At 46.3% G+C, this 22,060-nt stretch overlaps 1 pseudogene; it reads left to right on the plus strand.

The window, feature by feature from the left end:
* The first annotated feature begins 5,818 nt into the window (after positions 1 to 5,818).
* Positions 5,819 to 11,423, plus strand: LOC144148500 (uncharacterized; annotated as a pseudogene).
* Positions 11,424 to 22,060: the final 10,637 nt, after the last annotated feature.

The following is a 22,060-nucleotide window of genomic DNA, read 5'->3' on the forward strand; positions in this document are numbered from 1 at the left end:
GTCAGCTCATCGGGGCTACACAATTATGGTTTGTTGTCGGGATTCGTGCGTAGTTAAAGAAAACACATGCTACTTAATAATGGTGAGTTCAGCTTTGAAGGACGGCAACACTCTAAGCGCTAAGCTCCGAAGCAGGAAAATTCATTTATTTCACTTCCACATTATCGCCATCAGCAACACTTCGAGGAACGCTTCGTCTTTTTCTGGACAGATCTTGATCATCGTTGATTCCTGGACTGGTGTTTGGAGGGGCCTGTGTCGTAGAATAAACGTCCTATTTTACCAAGTACCCAAGGCCCTTACAATATTTAAAAATACTTTGGTGGTGCTTCAGAGGGATCAATCGCGTTTACGGCATATCACCAGGCTATATTTAAAACGTGAGTTTGTCGACACCCTGCGGCTCGCAATGTCTGGAAAAAGCCCGAGTAGCCACCGAAACAACGCGTGTGAATGAACAGCCACAGGGGCACGATAGAGATGGAGAATGGGGAAACGTTTTTTAATGTCGGGAAAGGCCAACATGGGCAGCCACTCACTCCTCACTGTACCGAGCTTGTATAACATATATAGACCAAAATTTTGCAGGGTTGGCTATTTTCTATTGATCGAGGCATTTCTTGGGGTTGGGGAACTGGCGGAACTTGTGGACTGGCGGGCATTTCTTGCGGACTGCGGAACGAGCGGATGACGTCGCAGTCTTACACTGTTGCTCCGTGCCGCGCGTGGATGTATCAGACGTCCATGCGGAATAGAAAATTGGCCAGTGTCATTTATTGGGTAAGTAAGCAACGACACGTTCAACAGTGCTTTAAATAGAACGATCAAAGCGTCCGAGAGCAGTCAGATTTGCCCATCAATGCCGTTCCAAACCCGCTAAGATGGCTGGCCATCCCAAGATCATGATGCCGTGTAAACGCCTTTTGAAGAGTTCTTGGGGCTGGCCAGAGTCGCGGAATACATTACGTTCCACCTGCCATTGGATAATATCATGTGCCATCGGAATGCTTCCAGACAACCCTTGAACACTGCAGAAAAAGAATTCCCCTCTTGTTTAAACATGGACATTAGCAGGCTTCGTTTTGCTTATTTTATAGGTGGCCAAAAGGGTAATGTGGCATTGCGTATTAATACTGCATATGGAACTCAATGAAAACATGGGCCTGTGGACCAGGGAGTGCCCGTAGGTTGCGACAAGTCAAAGCGGTGTTCTCTGGCGCGTAGCTTGTCTCGCGGGCCGATGAATCGGGCCGCTGATACTGAAGCTGCATTTGATGATGACTATGGAGGGTACATGCAGTTCACAAAGACGTGGCTATTACAATTCTAATCTCAGTTGGTCGTTTCATGCAACTCTGACGGATACTTCGTGCGTTGCCTGTAGCATTTCAAACGGCTGAGGCTTTCATCTCGTATAAAGTTGGGCGCACGAAAACAGCAACATGTTGGCTTGGAAAACAGCTTACAAATGTGACCATGTTTTCGCGTTCAAGGTTAGCTTTTTCGTACGCCGAGATACATTGGTAAAGCTCTTGTTTTCATCAACATCATCATCGGCGTCGTCATCATCATCAGGCACTTCAGTTCCAATGCAGGACGAATGCCTCTTCCACCCACCTGCAACTGCTCCTGTCCTCCGCTGCTCAGAACCACAGCTTACCCCTGAATTTCTTTATTTCATCCCTCCAACGGATTACTGGCCTTCCCCTCCTACACCCATCTCTTGAATTGTGAACCGGTTGTCGGCTGGCCTTACTACAAGGTCAGACCAAGTCCATTTCTTTTTATTTATTTCATCTATATCTTCTACTCTATTCTTTTCTCTGATCCAGGTAGCTCGTTTCCGGTCCCTGCGTGTTACTCCTAATATTATTCCTGCCATTACCAGTTGAGCCGACCTACATTTGCTTCTATTTGTGTAGTAAGCTGCCCAAGTTTTAGCTCCATACGTCGTCACTGGCAGTATACACTGGTTGTCTATTTTTTTTGTCTATCTTTTGCTCTGAGGCATGTCATTCCTGTGTCGTCGTCGCGCCGTCCGTCCGCATCCCTCCTCCATTCTTATCTCCCACAGCTGTGTGCAACACTCTCACTCCGGATGATTAGCATACTACAGCTGGCGCGCTTGTTTAGGCGCGTGTCGCTGCGTAACGCTGCATTAACAACTGCTCTGGCGCGCTCAAGTGCGCGCATGCGTGACGCTCCTCCATTGTCTCCTCTCCTTCAAGCGCTGTGAATATAAAGCGGGTATCGCGCTGCGGCGGTTCACTCAAGCGCTCGCTCTCGCCCTTGACGTGACCTTGCTTGACTACTTCGTGCTCGACTTGATTCTTCTGATGAAACCCATCAAATTACATGGCACCTAAATGCTCACCTAGAGTGCATTCTTCGCCCAAAAGACAGATTATTATTGACTGGGGATTTTAACCTGCCATGTATTGATTGGAACCAGATATCAGTTTCTGGCACTCAAGACACGGAGAGCGCCCGCCTGCTCCTTGATTCTGCACTTTTTTGCAATTTTGAGCAATTAGTAAAAAGTCCCACTCGCATTACCGAAAGAGCCCAATCAACGCTAGACCTAATATTTACTAATTTTCCTGAAAACTCTTCCGTAACTACGTGCGATGGAATTTCCGATCACAAGCTCCTCCAGCTGTCATTAGATGTGCGTAGAAAAAAGAAAATAACCCATCCTGTCCAAACGTTGCCTGATTTTTTGGCTGCAGACGATGAAGCTATCTTAAACAGCTTGCACTTCAGTCTCGATCCATTTCAGCTTGGTGGTGGCATTTCATACCTCTGGGACAGATTTAAAACTCTGGTCACGTAATGTATTTCTGCATACGTTCCATTGCGCAAAAATAAAATTAGGCACCAAAACATTTGGATCACATGAGAGATAATTCAACTAAAGCCGCGAATTTCTCGAAAGTGCAAGGCAAAGGTAAAAACGTCTGAACTGCGCACCATGAAGGATGACCTGCTCATAAAGTTGCGTACTGCACGTTCTGAGTTTTACTGCCAAACGCTTTCAACTTTCCTGAAGGAATCGCCTCAGAAATTTTGGCGCTTTTTATCAGACAGTAAGCGGCAGACCAAACAGCTCAAATTTAATGGGAAAACTACCACTGTTCTTTATGAGATTACAAATGAATTCAATTCCACGTTTTTTCAGTTTTTTCCGCAACGTGCATCTCTCTGTACCCAAAATGAATCTTCCGGATCGTCAACACACGTTCCCATTCCCCGTGTGTTATTACACCGAGAAGGCATATTCGCACTCCTTTTAAATCTTGATGTAAAAAAATCATGCGGCGCGAATGGCATAGCAAACATCTTTCTGATACGATATTCTGAAATACTTTCGCACTACCTCTATGTACTTTTTGAAGCGTTGCTCATGCAGAGAACTTTGAAACATGACTGGTTGACAGCGAAGGTAATTCCCATACCCTAATCAGGTGACATATTATACGCAAAAAACGACAGGCCAATTTTATAGATTAGTACCTGCTGCAAAATACTCGAACATAAAATATCGAGCCATATATCGAAGCGCCTTGACGATACCAACTTTTTTTCTTGTATACCAAGATGAATTTATGCGCAAGGTATTCACAGTAACACAACTAGTAACTGTCTTAAACGACTTTGCAACAGCAATTGATAATCACCAACAAATAGATGCAGTATTTTTAGGCCTGTCAAAACCATTTGACCGGGTGCCGCACAATTTACTTCTGGCTAGATTAACAGAGATTGGTTTACCCGAAATTATAGTTCGATGAATCAAGGCTTACCTTGAAAACTGTACCCAATTTGTGGAATGCGATTGTGTTAGGTCGGATAGTCTGTGTTTTCTCAGGAGTGCCGGAGGGTTGAGTGTTTGGACCATTGCTCTTCTTAGTGTACATCAATGATATTGCAAAAGATATTGGTGACGGTGTAAAGGTCAAATTGTTTGGAGATGATTTCGTTGTTACTCTGTTATCAAGAGTGGCTCTTGTCAGGCTGTACTGAATGAAAAAGTTTGTAAGCTCGTTGAGTGGTGCGATAAGAAGGGAATGGAAATTAATTTTTCAAAATCACTTTCGATGGTATTTACAACAAAAAAGAATCCGTTTATTCAAACTTATTTTATTAAAAACCATTATCTCGAAGTTGTAACTTCTGTGAAATACTCGGGCTTAACAATTACTAATAATCTGAAATGGAATGCGCATATTGATAATATTTGCAACAAAGCCTTTCAGAAGCTACGCGTTTTAAGAAAACTGAAAGGATGTCCCTCTCATAATTAATTAGAAACTTATCGCACCTTGGTTCGCCCAGTCCTCGAGTACTCATCAATTGTCTGGGATCCGTTTTATGCAAAGAATATCACAAAGATTGAACGTATCCAGCGTCTTGCTGCAGGGTTCATTTTGTCAGACTACAGGACATCGTCATCAGTAACAAATATGATAAGGAAACTCGCCTTGCCACCACTTCAACTTCGCCGCCAGGTCGCCCACCTCAAATTTTTGTATCTACTGTACGACAACAAAACCGCCCTGTTACGCGAAGATTATCTGCTTCCCGAACCACAACGGTCATCGAGGATCCATCACAGCAAGGCCATACGTCCGTACTTCGCCCGCAGTAAAATAGTTCAAAAGTATTTTTTTCTTAACACCATTGAACAATGGAACTGTTTGCCCCTATCGATTATAGAATGTGAAGTGTTGGTGCATTTGAACATGCATTGTATAATCACCCTTTGTAACCCTCTCCTGCTTGGGCAGCGATGCTGCCTGCAGTATTTCTAAATAAATAAATAATAAATAAATAAATAAAATATTCTGGCCTCGACAGCTGCCTTCCGATGCGAAATTTCCAACATTTGTCACTCCACAAGCACTCAATTCCCGTGTTTTGCCAGTCCTCTCAACAACTATTGGACGCAAAGGCAAATAACAGCAACAAAAGTCACGAAACCAGTGCTCCACGAACATAGCAACGGTGGGCCGTTGCAGTGGTTGCAATTTGAATTGGCCCTTTGTGGTTGCAAATGGTGTACCAGTCGGCTGTTGGTAAAAAAGTTGCGTACATTTTTGCTCAACGGATGTTTGATGCGGAACTTGTTAATAATACTTTTAAACAACACATTGTAAGCGCACCGTGTTTGCTCTTTGAGTCACGGAATGAATGTCATGTATTTTATACCAAAAGTAACCTTTCGGTTGCGGCGTCTGGTGGACTTGATGGTCAAAAACTGCGCTGTAGGTTGGTTGGTCACGTGGGGCGCCAATGTTTACGCCACCTATTGGGAAACCAGGGAACGTCCACGCTGGAGGGTCCTGGTGCCGCGCTCCGGCCCGTCTCTCAGTCCACGGTCGTCCGCGCTCTTGCCGTACCCGACGATTGCTTGATGCGACGCCCATGGAACCCCCTTGAGAGTCGCATCACACCAGGGTTCCCGCAAGAGGAAGTCGGCGTAATGTTTTCTATCCGAACGGGCGTCGCGCAGTCACTTCAGTCGACAATTCAGTTGAAACAGCAGAGTGGACCGCAGCTGCCCCCTACTCCCCCCCGCCGCTTAACTCTTAACTCTTTTTTTTATCTTACCATATCAAACCGATAACAGAAGCAGGCGAACAACGAGCAAGCAAGCGCCGCCGTTTGCTTTCCCACGACGCTCTCCCACCTTCTTAGAGGATCCAATAAAAGGTAAAGGGAAAATAACCCTTTTTTATGACCTCACCAGTCGATTATCAGTTACACGCCTAGCCGCTAAACCAGACACCCCACCAACCCCCCTCCCCAGCGTTCGAACATGCGCATTGTGAATGCTGCCGTACCCGCAGGTAACCTGAATTGCCAGCCGAAAGCGACACCTAAAACTCAACGGCCGAACTAAGCTGCCTCCTAGGCTACTCATATGTACCTATAACTAAAAATACACTCAACCTCACAATATACGCAAGCTCACAATGTACCCAAACTCAAAAAGTACCCAAAACTCAAAATGTACTCCGAACTCAATTTGTACTCAGAACTCCATTTGTACACGGAACTGTACTAAGAACTCAAAATGTATTTAGAACTCAAAAGGTACTAAGAACTCAAAATGTACCGGAAACTCAATGTAAGCAAGTCTCAAAATGTACTCACAACTCACCACTTACTCCGAAGTGAAAATGTCTCTAACTTAAAATGTACTCAAAGTCACAATTTACTCAAAACGCAAAATATTCTCAGTACGCAAAATGTACTATCAAACTGAAAATGGACACAGAACTCACTCGTTCTTAGGGGTACTCAAACTCAGTCGGGCTCAAGTGTACTCAAGCTCAAACTCGCCATGCCACACGAGCCTCGCGCTCCCTCAAACGCAAACTCACGCGTGAGATTGAGTCCAAATGAGTCTGAGTGGACTCAAGAGGGAGTCCGTGCCACTCTGGTTCCGCGTAAGAGAAAATAAACCCCTAAGTAAAATAAACAGAGTAACGAAGCGGCGAAGCATTTGTTGCACACGCAGTTAATGCTGTCCGCAGTTGTCACCAGCAGTTTGTAATGTGACTTCTGTGATCCAATAGGGGTGACTGCCCGGACACATTGTTTTCAGAAATTCCGCCGTCTGCTGGAAGAACACAGCCGTATACTTCGACTCCCCGCTACAGGCAGGGAAAGAAACAATTAGAGACATCCGGGCCTTTGCTTTACTTTTATTGCTTCTCCCGAAGGCGTTAAAAGGAAACACCACGAGTGCGAGCCATTTCGACAACTTCGGCAGTGAACCAAAGCTATGGCATTGGTCGTTGACGAACACGGACTTCAATGGAGACCCGATTCTCATTGTCATTCGCTGGACCTACCCGACTGTCAGTCGTGCTCTGCAAAAAGCCATAACATTCCCCGCAATGATGGGTTGTTCCTGTTAAGGGTTCGTTTAGCCTATTTTGGCAAATAGAAACATGGCTTCGTTTGGCGATGCCCAACAATCGTCTGGCTCAGCTCAGTAAGTCTCGGCCGTGTTAAAAAGGAGGAGCAGAAGGAGGAGAAGGAGATGAAGAAGGAGAAGAAGAATTTGATGAAGAAAGGAAAAATAAATTAAGGGGTGGCGTCCTAGAAGGAAAATCCACGGGCAATCCAGGCACTCGCTTCTCTGTGAACCAAGATAATCAGTCACCGAGACTCGAGCTGGGTAACCCGCTCCCCTACTGCTCGAAGGAAGGATTGGGAATAGGGGGAAGGTCACGGTTTCGGTCGCACTCACAGACGATGTCATAGAATGTGCCTGAATCGCCGCAAAACCAACACTCTGGGGAGTATTCTGCAGGTAATAGATAAGTTACTTGCGCTGGGTTTGGAAACATGTTTGCTTGAATTCGTCGTTATGTGTTTTCCTATGTTTTTGACAAACTGGGTTGAGCGGGCCTCAAGGTCCTCCTACATGTTCTACAATATTGTTACGTGGCGCAGGACATGAACCATGTGATGCCGACATTGTATGTTATATTATTTACATGACATGGGCTTGGGAGAAGGGGCAGGGCATTGCCATATGCTGATCGCGGCGGGGCTTGGGCTCACCGACACGGACCGCGTACCATCGATGTTTGCGCCGGTGCCGCCACTGAGCGATGGTGGTGCCAGCACGGGGAGAAACCCGCACCCTCACCAAACTAGTTATGTGGCCCAGTGCATGAACTATCACACGCGGACGATGTATTTTACACTATTTACATGACGGCTATCGACGCGCTAACATAGGCTGCATATCAGCCATTCCCCCGTCGTCGTCTATGGTGGGACATCGGGAATTGTCCACTTGTTCAGTAACAATATTGCGTTATTTCCAGGTAAGGCTTAATATGCGTTGGAATGGGCTCCTCATCTGAGGCCCGGTCGGTGACAGCGCTGGCCAATGCATGGGCTGTGTCATTGCCCGGGAGATCAAAGTGGGCTGGGGTCGACATGATCCTGACAGTACGAGGAGGAGGGATTTCGCTGTTGGGGAAACTGCGCCAGCCGCGTAGATTCTGTATACCACTCGACATTCGGCGATTACAGTAATCGTGGTGGTTTGGGTTATAGCCAAGGCGATTGTGAAGTCTTCCGCTTCCTTCATGCAGCTGGCCTTAATTGTGTCACCGTTGAGTGGTTGATCCCTTCAGGTGACCACTGCAAACGTTGCTTCTTGGTATCGCTGGCATGGGGCGGTATCAGTGTACACTGACGTGGAATCTTTGTGATACGACTTGTCGAGTGGCGCCACTCTGGCTTTGCTCCTCACGTCATGATGATATGGGAGCATATGTTTCTCGGTGTTTGTGACGTAATGTAATTTAGAATTTCCGGCGGAAGCTTCTGTCTTTTCTTTCGCCCCTGAGTCTGGCATTTAGTGTCCCCGCAGGGGACAATCCGTATCGTAGTTTGTGGATTTCGAGGTGGGCATCAATGCAGGGTTTTGCCAGCGCTCACCGTTTTCTGGCAACATTGTGCGTTCACCGGAAACGTGCCCTAGGAAGCTTCCTGTTTACATTGTTTTACCATAATTTCACCCTGCGCTGGTGGCGGCAGCTGCTTGGGTTTCGATGCTTTCGGCGGATAAAATTATTCCGATAAAGCGCTCGTGACTCGGACAGTGCTGTGTTGTACGGGGACATAGTCTGCGTTCTGGAACAAATTTGCTATCGGAAGTAAGAACGTTCGGTTTCCCGAGTGATGAAGGCAGAAGGAGCTCCTGGCTTGGAGCGATCAAACGCGAAAACTCGACTCCCACAAAGAGCGTGCACATTTGTTCTGCCCACTTCATCAAAGGCAAGTAAAGCACACCGTATGCTTCAATTGGACACTGACGATTCTCAGATGTTAGGCTAAGGCCCCCAACTACAAAGAACACGTCGAACGCCTTTGTCTTCACCCATATTAGTAACGGGGGTGACTTTTAGTTGGATAGCAAAACTGTTAACGCCGAAAATTCACTGTAAAGGTGTTTCTTGTAGTTAGAAGCATAATGATCAGGGATGTGTACTGTTCGAAGCAACACTCGGGACACCAAAGTAGCCGTTCTCCACATGAATCTCCACACAGGGTACGTCGCGTTGCCCACGTTTTGTTGCTAATTACAGTGGCGCTGTAACATTTGCTTTTTATGAGAGTGACGCGAGCAACTGAGTCGTAGTTTCTCGTGTTGCCGCCAATGGAAATCGTCGCACTCCATCTAATTTACCTTTCGATGTGAGTACAGACTAGATGTAGGCGAGTTAACTTGAAAGTTTCATTCATGAATAGTGTACTTGTCAGTCAACCATAGTTGTTCTCGCGACTATGCCGCAGCTGAAGTCATCACAAAATGAGTACGTTTTTTTATATCAGTAATACTGAACTTCTTAGATCGCGACCGATTCCGATCGGCACCGATCTCTATCAAAACTACCCATTTTGACACAGGTGCAGTAAAAAAGCGATTTATCTTGATGTTGTGTGCCAAACGTTGGAGTGTGTCAACTAGCCCGGTTTAGGAAGCTTAAAATACGTGTGATAACACACCCCTTCCAATGTAAAAAAGTGGTGTTCATTATTACGACTTTGTTAATAGTGTTGTCACAGTTTAACTTGTCATTTTAACAAAAGAATGCCCGCTCTATCAGACTGGACTTCCTTTGTGCTTGTTGCCTTTATTGGCATTTTATTGCTGTGTAACAGGCTTGTCATAAAACTGAGCAATTATGCTTACCTTTCGCAGGACATTTCTGTTAACATAACTTTGTTAAGCAATATCAGCTGGCATGCAGTCACGCAGGTCGTTTGTTAATTCATTATGTAGCTGCCTGTCATGCTGTCATTATCTCCAATTCATTGCGCAAGGTGACAATACTACTCTTACTCTAATTTCTATTGTATTAATTGTTTCCACCCTAAAGCAAGTATATATAGCTTGACATTATGTCAGGACTTGTCGTCCCTTTTGGAATACATGGAAGTGTACCCCATGTGGCACTCCATTGCTTTTATTAAAGATACATGAATTAAAGCACCGATTCCTGTATCACAATCAGCTTTGCCGAAGTGTTTTCATAAGCAATTTTCTATCATGTTGGCTGTGCACTGATGAATTTTTTGTTTTTTTAACGAAAGCCTTCATCTGACCCTGGTCATCCCGAATATGTTCCCACAGTGTTTCAATACCATGCACAAACGAATGCTGGTCAAAAGATTTCCAGTTACCAGCGTGCTAAAAAGGGTACATCAGAGCATGTAGCTGGACCTGAGAAAGATGACCCCGAAGTCCCCTCGGTTGCCTCTGAATGTGCTGAAAGTGACACAGGCAAGAATACTTGTAGTTTTGAAACTGAGATACAGCTGACTATGAAATATATTTCTAGTGGCGTGTCAGGGAATGCAGCATTGAAAGAACGCCTTGCTTATTTCGAGCAAGAGTTGGCCGCTGCCCAGAACAAAATTTTGTAGACTGAGGAGAAACTGGAAACAGTGACCATTTCTAAATTGACCAGAGATGAGGTCATAGAGTCAGACAAAACTGCTACGTTTTACACAGGTCTTATGTCGGTACAGATGTTCAATTGCCTGCTAAATATGGGACTATCTATCTGGCAGGCAGCTGCAAAAACAGTCCTTGATGAAGAGCAGCAACTCATCATGGTACTAATGCGGCTTCGTCTAGGGCTTCTTGCACAGACCTTGCATGCCGCTTTGGGATCTCACCATGCCCCGTGAATGTGATCCTCCACTCTTGGTTGGACGTCTTGGCAGACAATCTCAGAAGGTTCATCGTGTAGCCATCTAGAAAATCGGCGCAAGCCCACCGACCAGCACCCTTTAAGGACCCTCTGCTTAATGGCGCCAGAGGGGTTATCGACTGCGTGGATATATTTATACAAAGGCCAACAACCATGACTGCCCGAAGCCAGACATATACAAGCTACAAGCACAATAACACAATTAAGCTACTTGTAGTGATATCTCCCACAGGTTCAATAACGTTTATTTCGAAAGCTTGGGGTGGACGCACATCTACACAAGGAACTGACACTGAATAGTGTACTGTTGTAAAAAGTAGAAGAAAGCGACGTTTTTCTTGTATACCGAGGCTTTCGTTGTAAAGAATTGGTTGGTGCACATGGAGCAAGACTTCTAAAGCCATCTAGGACAAAGAAACGTGCCCAGCTACGTGGAGGCGATGTCACAACATCAAGAAAATTATCAAGTGTGCGAGTTTCTGTTGAGAAGACAATACGGAGGCTTAAAGTATTTAAAGTATTTCGTTTTTGCTGCCTATTAGTTTTGTCACGCGACCAGTAGATAAGCATTTCACATCTATAAACAAGATTTTTCCCATATGTAGCGCGCTCGTCAACCTCCAGCCTCCCATAATCAGCGTTGATCCTAAAGACAACGATGTGCATGAGTAACTGGTGACATGTGCTGAGGGACCTTCCAGTGTGCTTCTAAATAGCCCATAAGAAGATGGCCAGTGCCTTTAAGTGTGCTGTGTGTTTCCTTGTCATGCCCTGTGTGAGCAATGATTCCTTTCTCTTTATATTGTTACGGGACTAAGGTGGACAATGCCTGACAGCTCCTTGAACCAACGACGATGACTACGATGACGATGAAAAGCCTGGCGCAAACCTTGCGCGAGCTCTGTCACGGCGGCACTGTACATAATGTGAATAGATCGCTTCACCCCATCGCATCGTTCGTCTCATCTGTGTCCTGCCGCCACCTTACATTTTGTCGGACGAGAGGGCTGGGGATGCGGCTTCTGTTCTTTTAGTCACGGCATGTAGCGGCTCGTCTTCATCGGCTGGTCACGGGCTGGGGTCACGGGGCGGGGGCCTTGGTCGAATGCTCGTCGCAGTGGGCTGGGGCTGCCCAACACAGCCGTTGTTTAATCGAGGATTCCGCCCGGGCCGAGAATGTTTTGTCCCAGAATGTTTTGTCAAAGCAAAGAACCTCTACAGTTAAGCATTCCTGTGTAAATACAAGTATGCCTACGCAGCCCCAAAGCAACCATTTGGGCCTGAACGTGGGCATAATAACCATGGTTACGCCTTAACTTTAGGTCTTCATCTAAATAGGCCTGCCTCCTGAAATATATTACAGGTGGCTTGGCTTTGAGCGATGCGGGACATTTTATCTCCAGCACAGCTTTTTCGCAGCCTACGCATGATAGAAGAGCATCACGCGAAGGTGCTAGAAATGACAGTTCAGCCAACACATGTAAACCACATTCACTGAGCATAAATTAACTATGCTTGGCATGTTCTTAGTTATAGAGATCTTTTTTTGCATCATTTTCTATCTCTAATCCCAAAAGAATGTTTGCGACACGTGGTGCTTTTACGTAGCCCATTATTTCGACGACAAGTCCATCACCACCACAATTGGCAGCCTCCACTCGAAGCACAATTTACACAACGTTATCCGGCTTTTTCACTCATCTAGCCATGTTGACGACTTCGATTGTCCACTTGTATTGTCTTCTAATGCCGCACAATGGGAAGCACAAAGTTTCATACCTGTGGCTGTCTCTAGGCCAATGTTTTTGTAAATATCGCCTTGTGGGAAAGTGGGAGACGCCTCCTGCTGCTTGGTTGGTGGTTCAGGGTAATATTCAGTTGTCTCGAAGCTGTATCAGTGGCTTCACGGCCGCTCACTTATGTCAGCAAAAGTGTTGTCGGTGCATTTAAGTGCCGAGTTTAATCAATATTTATTCATGGCAAAAAACATTTCTGTCCAGTTCGAATACACCTGTCAAACTTAGGACGTGGTGTTATGTCTGCATACTGTTTTGTAATGAAGGTATGTAATGCACATTGCTTGGCACATTGAAGATGAGACTTTTGCGATTAAGAAAACATAAATGCGATCAGGCAAAGAAACACTTGTAATGATTCAGATGCAAAGCGATCAGTCCTGTTCATATCTCAGTCAATGAAGCAGAGGAGACGTATTGTGTGTGTGCATTAAATAATGGTGACCCTAGTACTCACCCTCAGCTGAGAGGAGAAACTGCGCACTTGCTCGTCTGTTCACAGTGGCACATCCTGCTGGGCCCTGGGTGTTGGTTGGTGTACTGGTGCCCCAGCTTTGAACTTGAAGAAGTCAATTTTGCTGGCTAGCACAGCCTTAGAAATTTTTTGTTAGCCTTACTACATTTTAAAAGATGGAATGATCGGAGAAAGCAAGAAGCTGAAGGGAAACTTAATTCAGATTTTCCTGACACCTAAATCCACTTGCATGGAGCATCAGTTGGCGAAACCTTGTTGATACCCAATTTCACATGGGCGTCACTGTAAAACAGCAGTGCAGCAACGTGTTTACAGCCTTCTCCAAGTCTGCAAGCAAGATAAGGGTATGAAAATGTAGAGCACTGTATTAAAAAGCAATGTTCAATTTCTGCACTTGTAGAGCCAAAAAAGCCTGCCCTACAAATACTGGCCATTGCGCGCTGACAGGTGGGCAGTCCCTCACAGCGACAAAAAATACGGGAGACTAGAAAGGATGATTGAGTTGGTGGACAATAAAAATGGAGAATGTTAAAACACATTCGGTGGCCTAACCGATTAGCTCCAGATACGCATGAAGCAAATGGAATCAGACATGTCGACATCGTGTCCGATCTGCTGTCAACGAATGCTGTGTTAAATAGGGAGAAGTAGAACAAAAAGATTTTTTTTCACTGTTTACCATAGCATAATAAACTACAATGCAGGTGCAACAGCCCTCGTCAGGTGCTGTGCGCCTTAGGTCTTATACGTTTGTAGAAATGTGAACAGAAAAACTATAAATGAAGTAAATCTACACAGCGGCTAACGATATGGGGTATGCGCCCGATCTACATGTTTTAAAATTTTGGGAAAAGGAAATAATAAAAACTTCTTTTCTGCCAACCTGTTTGAAACTCTTTCAAATACACGGCTGTATCTTTGTCCTTGAAACGAAGCCTCAGAAATATGTTCGCAATGAAGCTTTGAGCGGGACCACCAACTCTTGTCCTGGCTCGCCACTGCAGTTTTCGCTTGTACCTCTCCCGTACGACGACGTCGAGCCCTTTCATGTAGTGGCTAGACATCGTAATAAACACATATGAAAGAATGCGCAAGAAATAATGCAGCAAAAAACTGAAACACACCAGGCAAACACCGCCGAAACTATGAAAACCATTACCGAAAGTGCCGCACCGAAAGTCTTCTGGGGCGAACCGTTCGGCGTATCCATGTTTGTTTACAAACAGCGAAAGTGTGTATAAATTCTTCGGGCGCGTTGTGAAGGCCGAGACCGAGCAGGCGGGCCGTAGATGTACTCATGGGCAATCCCAAGGCCCGCTTGTGGGCTTTTGGGATGACTACGTTGACGTTTTCAGTTCTGTCTTGGAGAGGACTGTGTAAGGTGTTAGGTACGTTATCCGGGAGATGACAAGTGCTTGTACGAGTCGTATTGTGTCCTGGTCCTTCATTCCGTGCTGTCTCCTGAAGATTCTGCGAATCATGGTCGTTGCTTGTTCGGCTAAGTGCTTCAGTTGGTTCACCAGTGTAGTATTCTTGGTATCCGCTTGGATTACAAGCCCGAGAATATTGAGGTGTTTGCAAGGGTGTATAGCGTAGCCGTCTAGTTTAATCTTAATGTCACTCGAGTCGTTATCAGTTTCTTTTCCTGATTAGTAGCAGCTCTGATTTTAGCGGTGCGCAGAAAAGGCCGAATTTCTGGACATAATGGTTAACTATAAGGGCTGCTTGTTGAAAGCTGTTCTGAAGGCCACCCAGCGAACCAGAGCCAGTCCAAATCGTGTTCTGCGTACAAGCCGTGTTTTATATTGGGAACCCCGTTGAGTCGCCTTGTAAAATGTAGTAGTGCTTGGTTGAAAAGAAGGGGGATACAGTGACTCCTTAGGGCTTCCCGGTCTTAGAAGTTGATAGGGGCGCAGGAGGGGTAGCCAACTCTGAGCACTGTCACCTGGTGATACGTTCATTGTCCGCATACCGCTCGGGTCAGGGGCTGTAGGCTTGCACTATGTGCCACGTTCTGAAATGCCCCCTTGAGTTGCAGGGCGAGGATGGTTCCAGGGGAGCGGGGGGTGGCCGCAACTAGGATGTCTTCCTTAAGCTGGATCAGCACGTCTTGGGTTCCAAAGTTCTAACGGAATCGGTACACGGTGTTTGGCATCTTTCCTGTATGGTTTATCTATTGTTGAAGCCGCACGAGTATGAGTTGTTAAACGTTGCCCACACACGAAGTGAGATATATCGGTCCAGTTTGCCGATGTGGGGAGATTTTCCCGGTTTGGGTACCATCCGAAATTCCGCTATCAGGGAGTTTGCCAGAGAACCAGCAGGAGTTATAGCGGTCTGCGAGGCTTTGCAGGGCTCTGTCATCGAGGTTTGCCAGGAGATTGTGGGTGATTTTATCTTGAACAGGAATTCAGGATCGCTTGCTGTTGGCGATGGCTGCTCGAACCTCGTGTAGCTAGATGTAATAGTAGTGTAAGGGATCGGGGGTCCTTGTGTATGGTAAAGGGGGAGTGCCTTTCCTGGCCATGAGGTATTTGGTTGTAGGATCTCGTATGAGCTCTTCCTTCGTGCATTGGAAGGAATGGTGCGTTTTATTTAGGGTGCTGCTGCCTTGACTCTTGCTTTTAAACAGGTTAGTTAGGTGTCAAAGCAACCGCCATTTCTTCCAGGTGGATAGTGTTTCCTGAAATCCGTCACACATTGTCAACCAGTGTTCTTTGCATAGCGAATTTCCGTATTCCGCCACTGGCTTGTTAAGTTCTGCTTTACGCAGCTTGGGTTTTCTGTTATGTCGCTGCTTTTTCCACCTCCCCGTAAGGCTCCGTCGAACTTCCCAAATATGTAAGAATTTGGACTCCATGCACGGGATTTGGTAAAAAGTGGTTATAACCTTTGTGGAGGTCCTCTAGTCTTAAATGAGTTCACCGGCCTACTAGTCAGAAGAGGTTCGGCGATAGAGTATGGCCCTCCCTCCGGATTTTGCGGTATATGTCCCAATGAGTGATATGCACCGTACCAACACGAACGTTGTTATCGATACCTTTTACTCGTGTTTCGATAATATCATGATCTGAACATAATGATTGTTGTTTATCCTATTGGCTTCCTGGATGTTGCAAGTAAATGACAGCTGATTGACTGGGGCTAGTCTTTGTGGGTGTATTGAGGTCGTTTACGATCGTTCTTGGTCTTCTCGAGTTTTTACAAGCTCTAAGCCTATTTAATTGCTGTAGCAATAACCCCACATCTGATGAGCAGCGATATACTCTCCCAAAATGAGAATTTGGGAATTACCAGCAATTTGAAGTACGGCTTTGATGGTGTCTTTAATTCCCGACTGCTTCTTAATTAGGCGGCAGTGTATGTTAACTCTGAACATCCTCTCCTTGTTCTGGGAGAAACGAGCGATAAGCAGGGTGAGCGTGAGGTGACACTGATTTTGAGAGGTGTTGTGTGGATGCGATAGTGTTGCGAAATAAAGTTACTTTAGATTTTCATGTGGGATCTATATCTGATATACAAATCCCAGTAATTTAGCGGGGACAACAGTTTTTTTAATTACGAGCACATGATGTGATGGTTTAAGGGTGATAAGTACTGTTGGGGCATCCCGGCCTTGTTTTTGAATTCTCTGCAGTTCCATCGCAGAACTATGGTTTCACACTGCCGAGTGTTGTGGGCTTTCATCGTCAACAGAAGTAGGCTCTTCGCGTTTAGATACCGATGATCGGGAATACGGTGATTGCCTCTTTCGCAATGAGCCGGTTTCTGTATTCTCTACACGTGCCTGGAGGTTTCTGTTTTTGCCGATTACTGGACTACATGGCCTGATTTTCATTGTATCTGCACTCCTTGCTGTGTGACGAGCTGTCTTAGTTGAGCGATCTGCCGACATTATTCAGCCAGTTCTGCACTAATTTCGTTCAGCAGAGTTGTAAATGGCTCTGTCGGGCTTTCGGTGGGAATAGCATTTTTCTCAAAAAGAACTGGCTGTGGTGTTTTTGGATTTCTGGCGTGGTCGCCATTCTTGATCAAGAGGAGGGGGAGTGGCCTTTTAAGCTGGGGGAGAAGTGTTCATGGCGGACTTGCATTCTGCGGAACGGTATTCTGGCCGTTTCCTATCGGCTTGGGTTTCTCATATTTCCTGCGAAGCCGGGCTAGCTCAGCACATATCTCATCAACGTCTCTCTCTAGCGCTCACAGTTCACGACGACGTGTGCTTAATAGGTATGATATCGGTTAGATTGGAGGGAAGGACGCCGCAATCAGTGGGAGAAGCGATGTTACCCCAGCTAACCTCCCTAGTGGTGCAGCCACCCCTTTAAGAACGGCTCCGGTATCTTGACTCTGACGGTGACCGCGATCAGGAGTTCCTTCGCGATGGAGAGGAGGAGCCCGGGAGTATACGGGTGTTCCCGGTTCTCCAACGATGGCGGCCACGGTGTGGTGAGGATGGCTGTGCCCCCCCCCCCCCCCGGAGCCTAGAATTCTGCAGTTTGTCGCGCCAGCGCCTTCTATTGCTCGACCTACGGTTCGCAGAAATGCTGCGGGCAGCCCTTAGCTGCCGGCAGGTTCTCCCCATTTCACAAGGAGCAGCAGGGCTTCCACTCGTGGTCATCGGCCGGGTCCTTAGTTCCGCAGGTAGGGAACGTGGACAGCTGTGGATCGATGGTCCATTTGTTGGCAGATGGTGGACGCAAAGAACTGTCTTCCTATAGAAGTAGTTACGGTGTTCAGCTCCCAGGTGATACACGTTGAACGGCACGTTTTTTATCAGGATTGTTACGACACTGTAGGGTGAATTTCTGAGCCTTCTTCAGGCGACGAACTCAAATCCGGGAAGGAAGGTGTTTTCAAAAATTTCTTGGCTGGAATAGTGCAGAAAGTTGTCGTTTATGACCCCTAGACTGAATTGCCGGCACGAGACCATAAAGTTGAACTGGGTAGATGTTCCCTCCGAACATAACTTGTCTCAGGTAGTGGACGGCTTCCGCTGCAAAGCAGGGAGATGTGCTCACCGTTGCCGTATTTTACACCGTCGATGCGAAGACGGAACCCAGCCTTGCACCACGTGAGCTTCATTGCCTGGAGTAGGACTTCCGGGAGCTCCGTCGGGCTATCTTCTGTGAGTTTCAGGCCTCCCTGGTGTCGAATTACGAGCTCGTAGTCGTTTAAATTGAGGGGATGTTGATTTGGCTTCTAGGTGGGTTTACCTGTAGGCTTGAGTGCCGGCTTGGTCGAGGTTAGGTCTGGCTACTTAGCGGTTTGCTTCATGCGGCGTCCTTGGGCCCCACTTACAACGTCGATCCATTTCGAGCATGCAGGACCTGCAGACGAGCTCTCTGCAGAGTAATCCCCTTAATGGGATGTCTGGTAGGCCATGATGTCCTCGGCATCGCTTGAGCTTTCGTTCGGGTGGCTCGGCGGAAGCGCCGAGCAGGAGGCGGCGCTCGTCATTGTGCGATCTCACCACTAAGCCTCCCTCAGTGAAAGTAGGCCCAGCTCGCCACTGAAGAAATTTGACCATGAAGTGGTGAAATATTCACTCAGCGGAAACAGCTAGTATCTTTGCACGCACGATAGCTTCACGGAGACGATGCGTTGCGTGAAAACGTCTATACGTCGGGAATTCCGCGTCTCTAAATTGAAATCTGCGGAGTCCATGTGAGGCACGTAATCACTGTGCCAAATGAGCACGTGCCGTCCCGCGTTCCGAAGAAACTGCAACGAAATGGCCAAGGGCATTTGCAGAGATAACCACTTTTCAATGCGGGGGTCGCCAGAGGCTTTTACAAATGAGTGAGTGCAATGATAGGTTTGAAAAACAACACTAATTTTCAAAACCTTGCGTTGCAACTTCAGTCATTTCTATATAATTGCTCTATTGTCGGGAGACAGGTGTCTTTGAACATTCTGCATCATATAGTGTTGAGAGTACGACTGCGGCAAACTGGGAAAGTTGGTGAATGTTCCTGGTGAAAACATCGCCGCGTTTGTGTTGCCTTCTCTCTCTTCGTCTTGGATGCGCTGTTTTCACGTTGTTGATATTACATAACGCAGTCGTTCCTTGTCTTATATGATAGTTAATACATATTGTGTCACTTGTATCCATGCAAAGCTGTATAGAAATTCAATACTTTACACGAGATTGCTTGGATGCTCCGCAATTGAGTTCTTACTATATTAGGGACCCCCCCGAGCACCCCCCTCCAGTAACGGATTTGCACTATCAGGAAAAAACCCTGCTGACGCCCATAGAGGAGATTATTACAATATTTACAACGAAACAGTGAACAATGTAACTGAGGAAAGAGGAAGAAACTCTGGGCAAGCCAGAGGCACAGTAGCGGCTAATTTTGGTAGGTATGTTTTTCGCGACCGTGAGCAAAAAAGAGTTTCAGCCTTTTCCTGTAACCATACCGTTCCCTAGCCAACCGTGTACCGAGAGCACACAGTAATCCTGTAACGTCTCTGCTGTTAATCAGGTGTAGGGAAAATTCGGTGTTATGGTGGAGTTGCCTTAGCGGCCATTTGCATACAATTTTTTTAGTTATAGTGCCGACAAAACAAGAGTTACCTCCGTTTTCTGTACCCTGACTGCAGCGAACGACAGTGTATGGACAGCAGACGAAATTTATGTAATGTTTACAGCGTCACTGTGAAGTAATGATGAGGAGTAAGTAAATGTCGGAGTAGGCACTGGTGCTGGAGCGAGCAACTGCGATTATGTCTCCACACTTGCGTCGACGCCCTGTGATTACAAAGAGGAGTTGTCATAATCTATAATAAGTTTGTGTGTGTTTAGTTGAAGTTAATGGTGTCAGCCATATAAGCGATGGGGAAACCGACAAGTTTACATATATCCTAAAATAAATACCAGAATTACCGTCACTGCACTGTAGCACACGTACCTGTCCTCCTCTATGCAGCAAATGCACAATTTGCAGCGAAGCTGTATGTGACTCGGTTTCCCCACCGCTGATATCACTGACGCCATTCAAGAAAGTCGTCAACGAAAGTCGCAAGAAGCGAAGTTCCCCCGACCATCCACGCATTCGAAGTCCAAACGGCAAATGCCGAGGATAAATGCACCAGGACCGCATCGGTGGAGATGTGGTCCTGTCGAACCGCATTGCTAGGTAACCGGAGTCTATTTTTCAAATAAATTTGGCGGAACAGATTGCAGCCCATGTGCGTCCCACGCGGTTGGTCTTCGTCTTTGTTAGCCCTTTTTTCTCGTTGGAAAGATATTTTCCCCTCTTAATCTGGCAGACGCCGTGTTGTTAAGACCGGAAAGCAGTTCTGCTGTTGAGTTCAAATTTTGGCGCACAAGGTTGAGGGACCTAACGAATACCTGTAATATGCTCGCAGTGATTCAAGCTTGGTCACCTATCTGGGCTTCGGAATATTGGCCATCATGTTCATTCTACTTACGGGTGCCGTGACCTACGCCTTGGTAGCATCACCAGGGGCAGGTGAGTGCGCTAAAAATCTCCGACAGCAGGACGCCGCGTGCATGAAGGCTTTGCAGCTGATGCTTGGGGCTATGCCGTTGTTCATTTTCATTAGGGGCTAATCCACGCCAAACGTCCAAAGACGTGCACGGGACCACCTATGATCACACTATAAAAACTCTGGTAATATCTTCACGACACTATTCTTTCGCGTAACAAATTATTTGAGGAAAATGTATATATCTCTCTCTCGAAGGTATTTGAATATCCTTGTGTGACCAAAACCTAGGTTGCGAAAAATAATAAAAAAATAAACATCGCACGGAGCGCGGTCTAATCTTTCAGCTGGTCAAAAAAGAATCAGGCTTTCTTGCCACAGCACACGTAAAGCTTATATGTGTGTCAAAATGTTAGCGTGGAAGCAATGCGGCGTTTCGCGGCCATATTTAGACATTTTTATAGGTGTTACCATTCTTGGATACAATGCAGAGGCATAGTTTGGGGAGAATATGTTAGTCGAATGGCTTCGTAGGGCTAAATACATTTGCTTCGGAAAATTTGCAATGTTGCTCATCTTCAGCCTGTTTAGCAGTGTGGGCGCGTTTTACTCCGAGCCTCAGCGGCCGCTTTTCGGATGTAGGTGGAAAGTTAAAGCGCCCATGTGTTCGAGATTTTGGCGCACATTAAAGATCCTTAGGTGGTTAAAATTAATCTGGTGCCTTCGAATACGGCGCGCCTTATCCCCTCTGGAGCGTCCCCGCGCCACACGTCATAGTCAAATCATAATCTATTGCAGTGTGGGGCATTCCATATCAAGATACAGTTGGGCTTATTTGAAAGGGTGTACAGAAGGCAATTTTCAGAAAGGGTAATCGGAGTAGTTTTTTGTTTTAGGGGGAGAATATATTTTTTTATATTGAGCGGCCTCCATGGCCTGAATTGGTTGTGGGCCGTAAGTTCTATTCACTGTACGAAGCGGTAGATGGGGTGGTCGCATGCTGTTTTTGGTTGTCACTTGACTAGCTGGTTTTTTTACGTGCGGCTCGGCAGGGCGTTGTCGGCAGACGGTCAGTTGCAGGAGCTCTCAAATCACTCCCGGAATGCTGCTTACATGCAGATAGATGTCGTAAATCATAGGTCTCCAGGCCTTCCCTGGTGAGTTTAGGAGGCTGCAGTTTCCATTCAGGTCACCGACCTTAATTGTTTTACCCTTGGCAAGGATCTGTTTCTGAGAAACACCACTCATTTTCTTTTCGGCCCTTGTAAAACGCTGGTGGGCGTATGTTTCCCTGCTGAGCTCTCGGAAGACTGGCCCTGACTTCAAATCTCTTCCCTATGCCGCGTTTCGTTTCCAACCCTGCCCCAAGCACTCTTTCGATTTTACGTTCCAAGAAACATTTCCACGAGTCCGATAGGTTGAGGTCATTTTCAAGTTTTCCGAAATTTAGAACACACTTTTTCTTGTATTGTGATGATGCACCCACTGAAGAATAATAAATTTTAAAGACTGCAGAAAATGCATGGTCAAGATGATGGTACGCCTGACATCAAAGAGTCACCACGGGGGCTTCAGGTGGTCAATAC

This window comes from Haemaphysalis longicornis, unplaced genomic scaffold (assembly GCF_048455015.1).
Source record: "Haemaphysalis longicornis isolate Haplotype H1 unplaced genomic scaffold, Haemaphysalis longicornis Haplotype H1 scaffold_8, whole genome shotgun sequence".
NCBI classification, from domain to species: Eukaryota; Metazoa; Arthropoda; class Arachnida; order Ixodida; family Ixodidae; genus Haemaphysalis; species Haemaphysalis longicornis.